This window comes from Dermacentor variabilis, chromosome 4 (assembly GCF_050947875.1).
Source record: "Dermacentor variabilis isolate Ectoservices chromosome 4, ASM5094787v1, whole genome shotgun sequence".
NCBI classification, from domain to species: domain Eukaryota; kingdom Metazoa; phylum Arthropoda; class Arachnida; order Ixodida; family Ixodidae; genus Dermacentor; species Dermacentor variabilis.
In genome coordinates, this window is record NC_134571.1 from 204030432 (window position 1) to 204044160 (window position 13729).

The 13729-nt window shown below is 47.8% G+C and overlaps 1 protein-coding gene across 2 annotated transcripts in view; it reads right to left on the reverse strand.

Moving 5' to 3' along the window:
* The window catches only part of LOC142580062 (transient receptor potential cation channel subfamily M member-like 2), a 240765-nt gene that overhangs the window by 100618 nt on the left and 126418 nt on the right, over window positions 1-13729 (reverse strand). The gene's annotated exons all lie outside the window — the stretch shown is intronic.

The following is a 13729-nucleotide window of genomic DNA, read 5'->3' on the forward strand; positions in this document are numbered from 1 at the left end:
GTTATCGCTCGACCAAAGGTGCGCTAATTATACATGCATCGTAACTTTCTCGAATGCTGTCACCGATTTCAGAGCGCAGCTTTTCGGCGCCCGTTTCTGCGTTGACCGTCGGCGTGCCTCGGCGTCGTACTTCGGCGTAACCGAGCGAACGAGCGCAACAAAGTATGAAGGAGGGCGAGAGCGAAAAGAGCGCGGAGGAAAACGGAGGAGGAGGGTACAGCGGAAGCATGAGAAGGAAAGCGGAGGAAGCTATCTTGAAGAGCAGTAGAACTTTGATCTGGCCGATTTGGTTCATATCTATTCAAAAGGCACATCGCGACTGAGACGGAGACAAAGAAACACAAAACCACATCACAGGCGTTGTGTAAACTAACGCGCCCAAATCAGTTTTATACTGTACCATATTTCTTCCAGCGCTTGCGATGTGGTTTTATGTTCCTTTGTCTCCGTCTCAGTCGCGCTGCGCCTTTTGAATAACCTCCTTGAAGCAGTACCAGATGGCGCTCTCCTCCGCGCATCCGCGGCAGTGGCGGGGGAAAGAAAAAAAGGAACCAGAATGCTCGCCTTCGCGCATGGCGTTCGCCACAAACGTTTTCCGGTAAAGATTGTACGGCTGCGTAAGCTGCAGCTGCCGGTAAGCGGCCACTGTGTGGCCAGTCTATATATAGCGCCGTGCGTCGTGGCTTTGCCAGTCGGTGCGTTGATCGTTGCGACGCTTTAATATATCGCCAAATGAAAACACATATAGAGCTGCGCTGAAATTTCGCATTTGGGAGTATAGGAATCGTTGGTTATTTTTTTTGCGAAATAATCTTTCTAATCAGATTATGAGCTCGACGCCAACAGTGGTGTACATTCTTGGACGTACGCGAACGCCAGTGATTACGCTGTAATGCACGATGAGTAATGTGTAAAGCGCCGACGCACTTGACCCGGGTATCATATTTCGATGACCGACGAGTGTGCTTGCAGCTACTGCGAGTGTACTCTGAGTGTACTCCGAGTGTTACTTGTTTTTTTTTTGGGGGGGGGGGGCACAAGTTCGCCCAATAGAACGTCAGCTTCGTGACTGAAAGTTCGGTACTCACTGGTTCTTCACCGTCACTACAAAGTGGCAATAATGAAATCGCACCTGACAAAATAGCGCTAACACAGACGAGGACGAAGGAAGGTACACACGCTCGCGTGTATGCTTATCTTTCTTCATACTCGTCTTTTCTAGCACTGTTTCTATCAAGTATGAGCGTTCACCAACTAGCCCACGTTTATCTCCTACCACATATTGAAGTTCTTTTTTTCATATCACGAAAGCATCATGTATTGCCTGGAGAAACATGTATGATTCGAAATATGTACACGGTCTCGTATGAACATGGCCATGCGAATTCCCATGTCTAAGAAGCCCTATATAATTTACGGCTTCCATATACACATACGGACTATATGAAAGCCGCATCGTACAGACTCCGTATTCTCAAAAATTCCATATTTGCGGTTTTATATATCCTTGGTTCATATTGTCACGCGTACTTGTGTATCTTTTCCGGTGACCATATTACTTTGGCTCAGTGCAAGTCACGCCTTTCTGTACCGGAATTTCTCGAATGTTAGCGTTGCACGGTTCTATCCATTGCCTATGTTGTCGCTGAGCCTCGTGCAATCAAATCCTGTGCGCGACAAGAATACTAGTGTACGGGTCGGTGCACACTTAGAGGAAACACGGTCATGCTCCGCGCGGCACCGAGCGCATGCACGAAACGACACGGCGGCGGCGCGCGCCGCGCGTCCTCAGTTGAAAAATTCCTCCTGGTCCGGGACTCGAACGCGGACCAGGACGAATTTTTCTTCCAAGTGCGAGGTTTTACTTTCGAGGAACCCGTATAGGCTTCGTTTTAAGCAAGTGCTACGATTGGGTGGATGTCTTGTTTTCCATTTAATTACTTCTATCGAACCTGCGGGTTTCCGTTGAACTCTTGCCTTTGCCTTCGAGTTGTTGATAAATTCGACTTCACCCTGCCATCTGCTAGCCGCCTGGTTAGCTCGGATGGTAAAGCGGCTGCCCCGGAAAGGCGGTGGTCCCGGGTTCACGATCAGGACAAATTTTTTTTTCAACTGCGAGATCTTGCATTCCAGGAACACGGGTTTCCTTTGTAGCAACTGCAATGATTGGGTGGATGTCTTTAAAAAATTATGGGGTTTTACGTGCTAAAACCCCGACCTCATTATGACGCACGCCATAGTGAGGGGCTCCGGCAATTTGGACCACCTAGGGTTCTTTAACGTGCACCTAAATCTAAGTACACGGGTGTTTTCGCATTTCGCCCCTATCGAAATGCGGCCGCCGTGGCCGGAATTTGATCCCGCTTGCGTGGATGTCTCATTTTCCCTTCAACGTCACGATATACATGGCAAACCCCTCTCGCAACGGAAGCAACCGACAGTCGTTATGGCGAGGAGCGCATCGTTCGCGAAACCCATCCGTTCACTACAACTTCGAATTGAAACCACGAAGCAGTTATTTACAGCGCCAAGTACAACGTCTAAAGTATACTCGAGGCACTAGAGTGCTGCTTAGGTTGCCTTGAAGAGGAAAAAGCTATAGATATTCAGAGAATTGTCTCCTAATTCGCAGCATTCTTTAGCTCGGTTGTTACTTATCTTTTGCTTGTTTCGCACATTTCAGTTGGCCTAGCCCAAACTTCAAGTTGGCCCACCCCCAAATTCAGCTTGGCCAACACCCTGTTGTGGCTGCAGTAGACAACACGCTGTTTGTCACGCGCAAGAGTAGCATGCGAGAGCCACGCTGGGAACATAGTCGGAGGACAGTTCCCACGGGATGCTGGACACTGCTGCTAATGTTCCCGTAACGAGCTCGCCTCGTCAGAGAAGAAGCGCCACAGAGGGAAAGAATTGCCACTCCAGGTGAGGCCGAGACGACGCGAATGGCTAATGGACGTTTCCCGGAAGAAAGCCACCACGAACTGGTGCCTGCCCTATAGTAAGAAGCAGCGGAGGAGACCAGTTGTGACTAAAATATCTACTCTCCCATTCCCACAGCCAGACCCTCTCTCCGCCTTTGCGCCCACTGGAACTTGGTGCCGGTCCGATATTCCGTCTGCGGCAGTATTGTTTGTGCTTCTTGATTGGATGTTATTCCGGTGTGTTGTGACCTGTGTGTGATTGGCTACCGCCAGAAGGGAGGGTTAGAACAGAGCTGTTATAATGACGGTGCGGAGAGAAAAGCGGTTCTCGGCCATGGAAACGAGGCTCCAGTCCGAAACTTGTTGCTAAACACTTGACTTTTTCTTCTGTTTTGCCCATTAAACGATGTAAATGAGTTTGGTTCCAGTAAACCTGTTCGTTTTCGATTTTCAAGCGTCTCATTTCTTCAACCCGAAGCTTCCGCCATGCTAGAATGTGGAGCCGTGTTCGAGACATAACCCAGTGCCGCAACAACCCCCCTATCACCCCCGCATTTAGGTTGGCCCACCCCTAATTTCGAGTTGGCCAACCCCCCAATTCAGGTTGGCCAGCTCCAGTATCACCTCCACATTTAGGTTGGCCCACCCCAAATTTCTAGATGACGAACCCCCATATCACCCCAAACCTCTTTCACGCCAACTTGGGTCGCTAGTTATTCGCTTACACTGACACTCATCGTCTGTATACATAGTTTTACAGCGAAGCTGTCCACGGCTATGAATGCAGGATTTTTTCGCGTCCGTCACATCGACTTGAAAACCCAGTAGGCCGATCCCGGCGGCGCCGCAGGGCCGCAAGCAATGGCTCATACCTCCGTAAGGCCCAAGCGTGAAGCGAACATACATTTGTGCATTTTCATACGAAACGCACAAATAAAAACAGCCGTCAAACCACATGATTGATGACGAGGCGCGCGCACTTCCGCGTTGATCAACGTGCGCTGCCGCCAATCCCTCGCCGGTGGTCGTTGTCAGAGACTTTAACGTGTACAACTCAAAACCGGAAACTAAGTAGTGGTTCACCCAACTACCGTACGCGGGTCACGCATCGATTTAACTTTGGCCAAAAACATTTCTCAAATAAGAGCGGAAAACATATGTGTGTGTCATAGCGACCACAAAAATGTTATAACTAATTTCAAATAATAGAATAATGGCTTTGTAAACTGCATCGAAACGTGTGTTTATGTCATACACCAACTATAGACGCTTCAGCAGACTGCGCCACTAACTCACAGGGTATGTGCTACTCCAATAAACCTCTCGCCAACTTGGGTCACCAAGTACGCGCCGCCGGGTGTGCGGCAAGCGAGTGAACAATTCTCAGCATTCGCACGCACAGGCACGCCACGCTTTTCGTCTCGGAGCCCAGGCGCGGACTACTCGGCAGCACCAGAAGATGGCGCAGCGTATCCAGAAAATAAAAGCGCGAGAGGGGAGCCCGATACCCGCATGTCGCGTTCCTAGGCGCTGAGTCGTGCTCCCTAAAGGGTTGCGGAAATTATAGCGCCCCTTTCTCTTCACAATCCCTCTCTCTCGTTCGCACGCACTGGCGCGCCGTGCATTTCAGAGACCAAGCGCAGGCTTCGCGGCGGTGGCGCTAGATGGCGCCGAGTGTCCTTAGCGAAGCGCGAAAGAAGGGTCCCGCTGCAGTACGTGCCTAGGTCACACACAGCTCGTTTACACGGTACCAACACATTGTGTCGTTATATCGATCCAATGCTAAACGGACTATACCGTCGACAGTTCGCGAGATGGGTTCCGCCGAATTTTAAAGCGAAGCTTTCTTGCCGAGTTCCAGGCCCTTCTTCGTATGTATCTAGCCTCTAGTTATGGTCGCAGGCGTCGACAAGCGGCATAGAACAGCCTTTCTCAGGAGCAAGCCAATGCGTTTCGATCCGCAGTTGCACTAGAAGAAGCCGACGCATCACATACACCACCAGTGCAACCCGGCACTATGGATCACCACTGAAAGTTTTACCGAATAATATATGTGTGATGTATTGCACGTAAATATGCGTATAAAGTATCCAGCCTGTCTATAATTCACTTCAAATAAAATCATTTCTTCGTGTAACATGCTGCCCCTTAATACTAATATTTATATCTGGGTAAGAACTCGAATTAGCCTAGATCTGAGGAGGGAACAGAAGAAAGTGGTACGTAAGAAGCCGATCAATGAGTTAGCGGTAAGAGGGAAAATAGAGTAATTCCAGATCAAGCTACAGAACAGGTATTCGGCTTAAACTCAGGAAGAGAACCCTAGTGTTGAAGCAATGAACGACAATCTTGTGGGCATCATTAAGGAGTGTGCAATAGAAGTCGGTGGTAACTCCGTTAGACAGCATACCAGTAAGCTATCGCAGGAGTCGAAAGATCTGATCAAGAAACGCCAATGTATGAAAGCCTCTAACCCTACAGCTAGAATAGAACTGGCAGAACTTTCCAAGTTAATCAACAAGCGTAAGACAGCTGACATAAGGAAGTATAATATGGATAGATTTGAACATGCTCTTAGGAACGGAGGAAGCCTAAAAGCAGTGAAGAAGAAACTAGAAATTGGTAAGAATCAGATGTATGCGTTAAGAGACAAAGCCAGCAATATAATTACTAATATGGATGAGATAGTTCAAGTGGCTGAGGAGTTCTATAGAGATTTATACAGTACCAGTGGCACCCACGACGATAATGGAAGAGAGAATAGCCTAGAGGAATTCGAAATCCAACAGGTAACGCAGGAAGAAGTAAAGAAAGCCTTGGGAGCTATGCAAAGGGGGAAGGCAGCTGGGGTGGATCAGGTAACAGCAGATTTGTTGAAGGATGGTGGGCGGATTGTTCTAGAGAAACTGGCCACCCTGTATACGCAATGCCTCATGACCTCGAGCGTACCGGAATCTTGGAAGAACGCTAACATAATCCTAATCCATAAGAAAGGGGACGCCAAAGACTTGAAAAATTATGGACCGATCAGCTTACTGTCAGTTGCCTACAAAATATTTACTAAGGTAATCGCAAATAGAATCAGGAACACCTTAGACTTCTGTCAACCAAAGGACCAGGCAGGATTCCGTAAAGGCTACTCAACAATAGACCATATTCACACTGTCAATCAGGTGATAGAGAAATGCTCGGAATATAACCAACCGTTATATATAGCTTTCATTGATTAGGAGAAAGCGTTTGATTCTGTCGAAACCTCAGCAGTCATGGAGGCATTACGGAATCAGGGTGTAGACGAGCCGTATGTAAAAATACTGAAAGATATCTATAGCGGCTCCACAGCCACCGTAGTCCTCCATAAGGAAAGCAACAAAATCCCAAAAAAGAAAGGCGTCAGGCAGGGAGATGCGATCTCTCCAATGCCATTCACAGCGTGTTTACAGGCGGTATTCAGAGACTTGGATTGGGAAGAATTGGGGATAAGAGTTAATGGAGAACACCTTAGTAACTTGCGATTCGCTAATGATATTGCCTTGCTTAGTAACTCAGGGAACCAATTGGAATGCATACTCACTGACCTGGAGAGGCAAAGTAGGAGGGCAGGTCCAAATATTAATCTGCAGAAAACTAAAGTAATGTTTAACAGTCTCGGAAGAGAACAGCAGTTTACGATAGGTAGCGTGGCACTGGAAGTGGTAAGGGAATGCATCAACTTAGGGCAGGTAGTGACCGCGGATCTGGATCATGAGACTGAAATAATCCGAAGAATAAGAATGGGCTGGGGTGCGTTTGGCAGGCATTCTCAGATCATGAACAGCAAGCTGCCGTTGTACCTCAAGAGAAAAGCGCATAACAGCTGTGTCTTACCAGTACTCACGTACGGGGCAGAAACCTGGTGGCTTACGAAAAGGGTTCTACTTAAAATGAGGACGACGAAACGAGCTACGGGAAGAAGAATGATGGGTGTAACGTTAAGGGATAAGAAAAGAGCAGATTTGGTGAGGGAACGAACGCGAGTAAATGTCATCGTAGTTGAAATCAAGAAAGAGAAATGGGGGCATGTGCAGGACATGTAATGAGGAGGGAAGATAACCGGTGGTCATTAAGGGTTACGGACTGGATTCCAAGGGAAGGGAAGCGTAGCAGGGGGCGGCAGAAAGTTAGGTGGGCGGATGAGATTAAGAAGTTTGCAGGGACGACATGGCCACAATTAGCACATGACCGAAGTTGTTGGAGAAGTATGGGAGAGGCCCATGCCCTTCAGTGGGCGTAACCAGGCTGATGATGATGATTATATCTCGGAAATCACACTTCATATGCATATACACATGGTTCATGAGCCAATCACACCACGAATGCTTCGCTGTACGTAGACGTGAACTGCAGTTGAATCTGGCTGCTTTTTCCTTGAATGAAATACATAGGTCTTGCGGTATACGCCAACTACGAGCAACAAGTACTGAGAATCGCTGGACAAGTGTGCAGTCCAGCAAAGCTGACGCATGTGTTGGGAAACGCGTAGATTAAAGGACATACGCAGGGGAGGACATGTTTAGTCAGCGATGAGAGGTTTTCCACGTTCTGATTCTATTGCACTTAAATAATTACGTCACAACGTGGCTCAGCAGCTTAACCGACAATGATCACTGTGGGAAATACGTTGCAGGGCTACTTCATAGCTACTCATTCATTGTTTTTTGCACTGTTCGAAAGTGTACAAGCTACCTAACGTTGACCTGAGGCACGCTCCATCACACTGGACTATGGGAAGAGATGGCGATAGGCGAACTTAATCGACGGTGATCAGCTTGAAAGGAGTGACAATAGTAAATGGCGGGCGTTCGCCTCTCAAAGCTTGCCACCGGGCATAAGATAACCCAGGTGGCTGACGGTCGGCAGGCTCAACCTACACGTGACGGCCTCGCGGCGTGGGGTGTGGTTTGCCCTGCATCTTGCGCAGTGCGGAAACGAAGAAACATCAGAGCACGCGCTGTTGAGTTGGGCAGTTGCATCAACATTGTGGTGTCTTCTGAGCCGTCTGCTTTCACAGTGCGTCTCAACAAACGCAACAGCTAGGTCGCAGAATAAGTGTATTAACTTACTCTTGGGTGTCGGGGCATTTTTATTCTGCATGGAAAAGGCCTGGTTTTGCAGATTTCCCTGGACGGCCACAGAGGACCGCCTAATGCGCGCGTGTGCCTGAGTACTTGAACAGCGAACTTGAGGTTCTCCGGAAAGAAGAGTTTTTCGGCGTTGGCACTTTGTTCTAGTTAGGAATAATCGCGAGTCATTGCCCATGCAATATTAGTGAAACCTCTGCATTGCGTAACTTTTATTTTGTGCCCGCGACTGTTCGTTCTATGTCTGTCGTTGAAACATCCACTTGTGCCTGTTTGCTGTTTTCTTTTTAGAACGTCTTCCGAACTTTTATTTGCGCGCAATATATGGACCTTTCGTCGCATGTTAATTTGTCTTTGCAGCTTTTCAGGACTCACTGTTTTCACGTTTCTTGTCACGAATTGTTAACCTCTGTTATTTTTTATATGCTCCGTTTACTGAAGGTCTTCTTATCCCTGTGAATGTCATATGATTCGTCCGTGTGAAGATAGAAAATTGTAGAAGAGTTGATTGTTGGGCTATTTGGTCGTCCAAAATACAATTAGGAACTTAGCGCGATAAAAACACGGAAACAGTTACTACTTCAATTATGAAGATGGGAAAGTTTAGAACAGCGTAGGGGGCCAGCGAGGCCTTTTACGTCCGCTAAAAGCAAGCCCTTTGCGGGACCTATGGGTCCACGCAACACATGGAGCTTTATTCTGACGCACTGAAATGCATTGAAAGCGTAACAGGACGTGACGCCATCTGCAGCTGCCAGGCGTAAAACCTGGTCCATTCACACCGACTACAGCGTTCCTATGACAGCTCCTCCGGTCAGGCCCATGGGCGCCAAAATCGCCCAACGATCTCAGAAGCTGGGCAGGCTAGCTGCTCTTAAGAGGAACCTTTAACTCGGGTGCTCATTTCTAAATACATATAAAAGAAGAATTCGTTTTTCTCGGCAACCACAGTGGCAAATCTGACGAGGTTTGTTGCATTTAAGACAGAAACTTAAAATCTAGTGACTGTTTGTTTCAAATTTTCGATTTAGATCGTCAATTCTTTATTAAAAATTGGGAAAAATCACAAATTTTCAGAAAACGAGACTATCAAGTTTACAACTCTGTAACTTGGCAATGATAAATGATATCACAATTATGTGAATTGTATCTAATAGTACATCTAAAGTGGACGAAACTGATATGTTACACATGAACCTCAAAAAATGTAGTAATATGGAAATACAACTTTTGCAGAACCCTTGTACACAACGTAACGAATTCACGTAGGATATAAATTGGCATATTGAATTTGTCCGTTTTGAATGATATAATGCATGCCGTTTACAGAACCGTGATAGTTCTTCATACAGAACTATTAATTTGTAAACTTCGAGCCTCAACTATTTTTTCGAACTTGCGAATTTAAAAAAATCACACAAATTTCAGGCCCTAAATCGAAATTCCGCTTCGCACAGTCACTAGAATTTACCCTCTCTGTCTCAAATGCAAAAAATTAATTAAAGTCGGTTCAGGGTTTATCTCAGAAAAGCGTTTCTGCGTTTTACATGTATTTGAATAGGCCGCGTCGGAGTTGGGCCCGAGCTAAAGCTTCCTCTTAGCGTGCGGTTCTTAGACGAATCGAATGCTTAATACGCCATTTACTGGTGATGAATTATAGCAAGAGCGCAGCCATCGCGACAATTCACACTATAGCGTGCGCAACATGCGTGGCCTCTTGCTCAAACGCCCTTTTGCGTACGTAAACGCTACGTATGGTAAACTCGATGAATAGTGTTTGTTATAGGGCCCCTCACCAGGCCCCATAGATCATTTTGGTTATAGGCTGGAACTTGCTACGTGTCCTCTAGGGAGCGTTCTGTGGCAAAAAGCTTTCAAATCGGCTCATTGATAGCCGAGATATAGATATTTCAGTGCCGCGAACCCATGATTTCCCAAGGCGAGCTCCACTGCATAGCGAGACACTCTCTCCACTCGCCCCGTCTCGTCCCCGAGCGAAATTCCGTGCGTTCTCCTATACCGGATCTTGAGGATCGCGCGACGCCGACGTTACGGGCCCCGCCTTCATTTTTTTTTTCTCCTTGCTTTTCCTTTATTTCTTTTTTTCCGGCGCTGCGCATTTCCGCTGACGGCGTTGCGCGCGGCTTCTTGTGATTGTCCCGTTTCGCCCAGCGCACGATTTTGCGCGCTATGCACAAGGACACATGACTAGCGGTATAATTCAGTGCTACACGAATACTGAGGCAGAACAAGAGGATCGCAGAGCACAACCACGCGCTGGAACACGGTAGAAAATGGCATGGTTTCGGTACCTGCGCACGTGACTGCACGGCCGTGGGAACAAGCAGACTCTTGCTTCGGTGCGAAGTAAAACAAAAAAAAAAAACACGCAGACTAAGATTATGATTTCTCTAAACTTCAATTTGCCAATTCAAGCAACAGATCACACAAATAACAGATGCTGCCTTGAATAATTGTCGAAGTCACGTGTCACCACGAGCGACGTCACACTGCGGACCCGACTACGTAAATGTAGGGACGCGACTGCGCCACCGTCCGGCTAGGAGCGCGGCGGCCGCGAGAGAAATGGAAAACGGCGTTCGGATTGAAATTTTCAGACATTTCCGCGGCGCGTAGTGATGCAACACTTAGCAAACACGATCGTTAGCGCGCATCGTATGCTCTACGCTTGTCAGCTCAAAATGGCCAGACCTGGTGAGGGGCCCTTTAATATAGCGCCCGTAATCCCAGGAGCCCGATAACGTACGGCCCATTGGAGAGAACGTGACATTAGGGTGAATAACTTTCTTTGAATCTTTCGCCCGTTTCGGTTGTGGTCAGCGGCCGGACATACTCCGCCGATGCAAAGGGCACGTGTGGCGACTGAAGATAATGTCGACAACGGCGCGGCGACGACTGCATGAGGACGATGTAATCATGACAATGGCATTACGACGACAATGTGATGGCAGCTAATTGGAAACTCCAGAATCTACTAATTGAGCTGGCAACGCTGTCCAAATGAACACAGATGGCTACGACATCCAAGTTCACGGCGGCTCTCTTGCTCGGCGCTGTGGTCACGTTTCTCTTTTGTGGCATCGAATCAAGGTATTTGCGGAAGCCGAAAGAGTCCTCGCTACCGATCACCTTATTTTGATCAGTCTAAAGGATATGAGCGACGAAATCACGGAAACTGTTGCGCTGTAAGTGAAAACGTCCAGCCTGCGCAGTGTGCCGGCATCAGATCTCTTTGAAGACAGAGCTTTTCAAGCGAGCCGGAGGTTAAAGAAAGGAACTGTTTATGCGTTGTGGGCCTCCAAAAGGTGCAAGCACTTGTTCGCGGGGTTGCTCCACTGGTACAGGTACGATACTTGATTGTTTTCGACCTTCATAGGCAAGTCCGCAGTGTGACTCGTGTTGTAGTATATCAGATAAAACATCTCACAATATATATGCAGTGACGTCTGTATATAGACAGTAACGCCAACCGTGCTTTCAGAAGCTATATACGGCTATTCTGCACTGATAGAACGAAATTAAAAACTGTAAAGTTACCTGGTCATTGCGTCGTGGTATAAAAACAAATGAGAGATCCGTTTGTGAGTCTGGGTGCGCCTTCCTTTGATAGCAGACGCCTGCCGCCCATAAGAATTCTCAAACCCAGTGAAACGTGAGAAGTGAACAACCACCAATCGGAACAAGTTGAGTTTCTTCCAACAGGTTTCCAAAATTTAGCGAGGGTTTTCTTTTGGCAAAGTCAGTTCAATCAGCGTAATAAATGCATGACTGTGAAACGAATTGAACAAGTTGTGATGTAATTTAGGTGTCTGCGCAGTGTCGGGAAGCAAACTAGCGGCACTGTGCGCAGGTCGAACGCTCCCAAGCTGGAACGAGCGCTATTTGCTGCCACTTCCAAATTCCTTGCGTGCAAATAAACTGACGACTCACTGCGTTGAATGAGAAAAGAGCATCTTCTGCTTGCACCGCTAAACTAAAGCATGCCATGAAAACGACATGTCACTTCGCGGCATAACATGTGTCATGATCAACTACAGACCTTCCGAGGCAGTTATCATTCCTGCTACCGTACCTGCCGAAAGAAAGAACATTAGCGAGAATATTACTGCTGCTTAAAGCATTAAAGCTGGGGCAGACAAATATAGAGGAGCAAAAACCAAATGAAGCTTAAGCGTACATCCCTATAATTTATCAACGCGCCTTCCTGAATAAAGTACACTCCGCGATTTGAAACGCCAGTAAGATATTGTTACGTGTTACGTGTTACGTGTTACAGGCCGACATTTTGTCGCGCCAAGGGCACAGACCCACTTCGTCGTCGTTCTCGCGGCGGCTCGTCTCTCGGGTATCTACCGATAATTATCGTAATAATATTTAATATAAACAAAAAAAGCAAAAGTCTACTCCCAGGGAATAACGAAGTCGGCCCGAGTGAAGTGTTTCAAATGTCGGTGTAGTATCGGTCACCTTTTCCCAATGCGGAAGTTTCTTGTCCAAGTCGCTCTCCGATACGCGTTGTCTGCTTCTTTCTAGAAACGATGAAATCCTACATTGCGTGTCATCGAAATGCAACAATCTTACATTGTGTGGCCTCGCAGTGTTTCCACTGCGATGACACGCATGATAATACACAACAAAAATCTGTCGACATCCGTGGTTTTCTTTTTTTTTTTTCATTTTCGGACTTGTGCATGGCGGCACACGACGATTTGAGAACCACGAGGCATTTGGCGCATGCCGTGATAGGACGCCCTCTTTCGCTTCAAACCTGGATGGGCTGTTTCTCGGCGGCGCCGGTAGGTAGCGAGCCTTTACTTGGAGTCGTGAATAGTCCGGGATTTCAGCCAGGATCCATCAATGATGACAATAGTACGAAAATGACGGCGTGATGACAACATTACTTTTAGTTTGACCTACGTATTCAGCAAGGGTGAATCTGCAGTGAACAAAATCTTCGTCCTGCAGTGGACGAAAAATAGGCGGCTGCTGCTGCTGCTGCTGCTGCTGCTGCTGCTGCTGCTGCTGCTGCTGCTGCTGCTGCTGCTGCTGATGATGATGATGATGATGATGATGATGATGACGACGACGATGATTCGGCAAGAGCTATCCGGCAAGACATCATATCCAGCAGCAACAGTGGGGAATCCAAAGGAAGAGGCAAACGAAGGTTCGCTTTAGCACAAGGAAGCACAAGCCACCACAATATGACGAGTCACAGGGATCTGCGAGCAAGCCACGCCAAGCGCGCAATCCTATACTGCGCGTTTGCCAGGCCAGCCACGACGTGTCACGACGCCACGACGTGTGTTGCCTCGACGCGTCAGCTGCTGACACGCGACGCTGCGTTCAAAAGTGTATACACACACACGCTCCGCGGGGGCAGATGACGCGTCCGGATTGCGTCGGCGTTAATTATGCGACCTCGCCCCAATAGGATGTCCTCGTTATGCCGATCGGGAGGGAACGGTGGCAGATGAGGGAAGATCACGACGTCGAACGTTTGGCACCGTTAACAGCACCCGAGTACGGGGCAGCTCGCCGATACACGAACGACAAAATGATGACGGACGAGAAGGCGACACACACGTACGCAACCACCCACGTGCGTAAGAGAAGAAAAAAATGCGACCCGTTACGAGCCGAAACCACGATCTATGAGGCACGCCG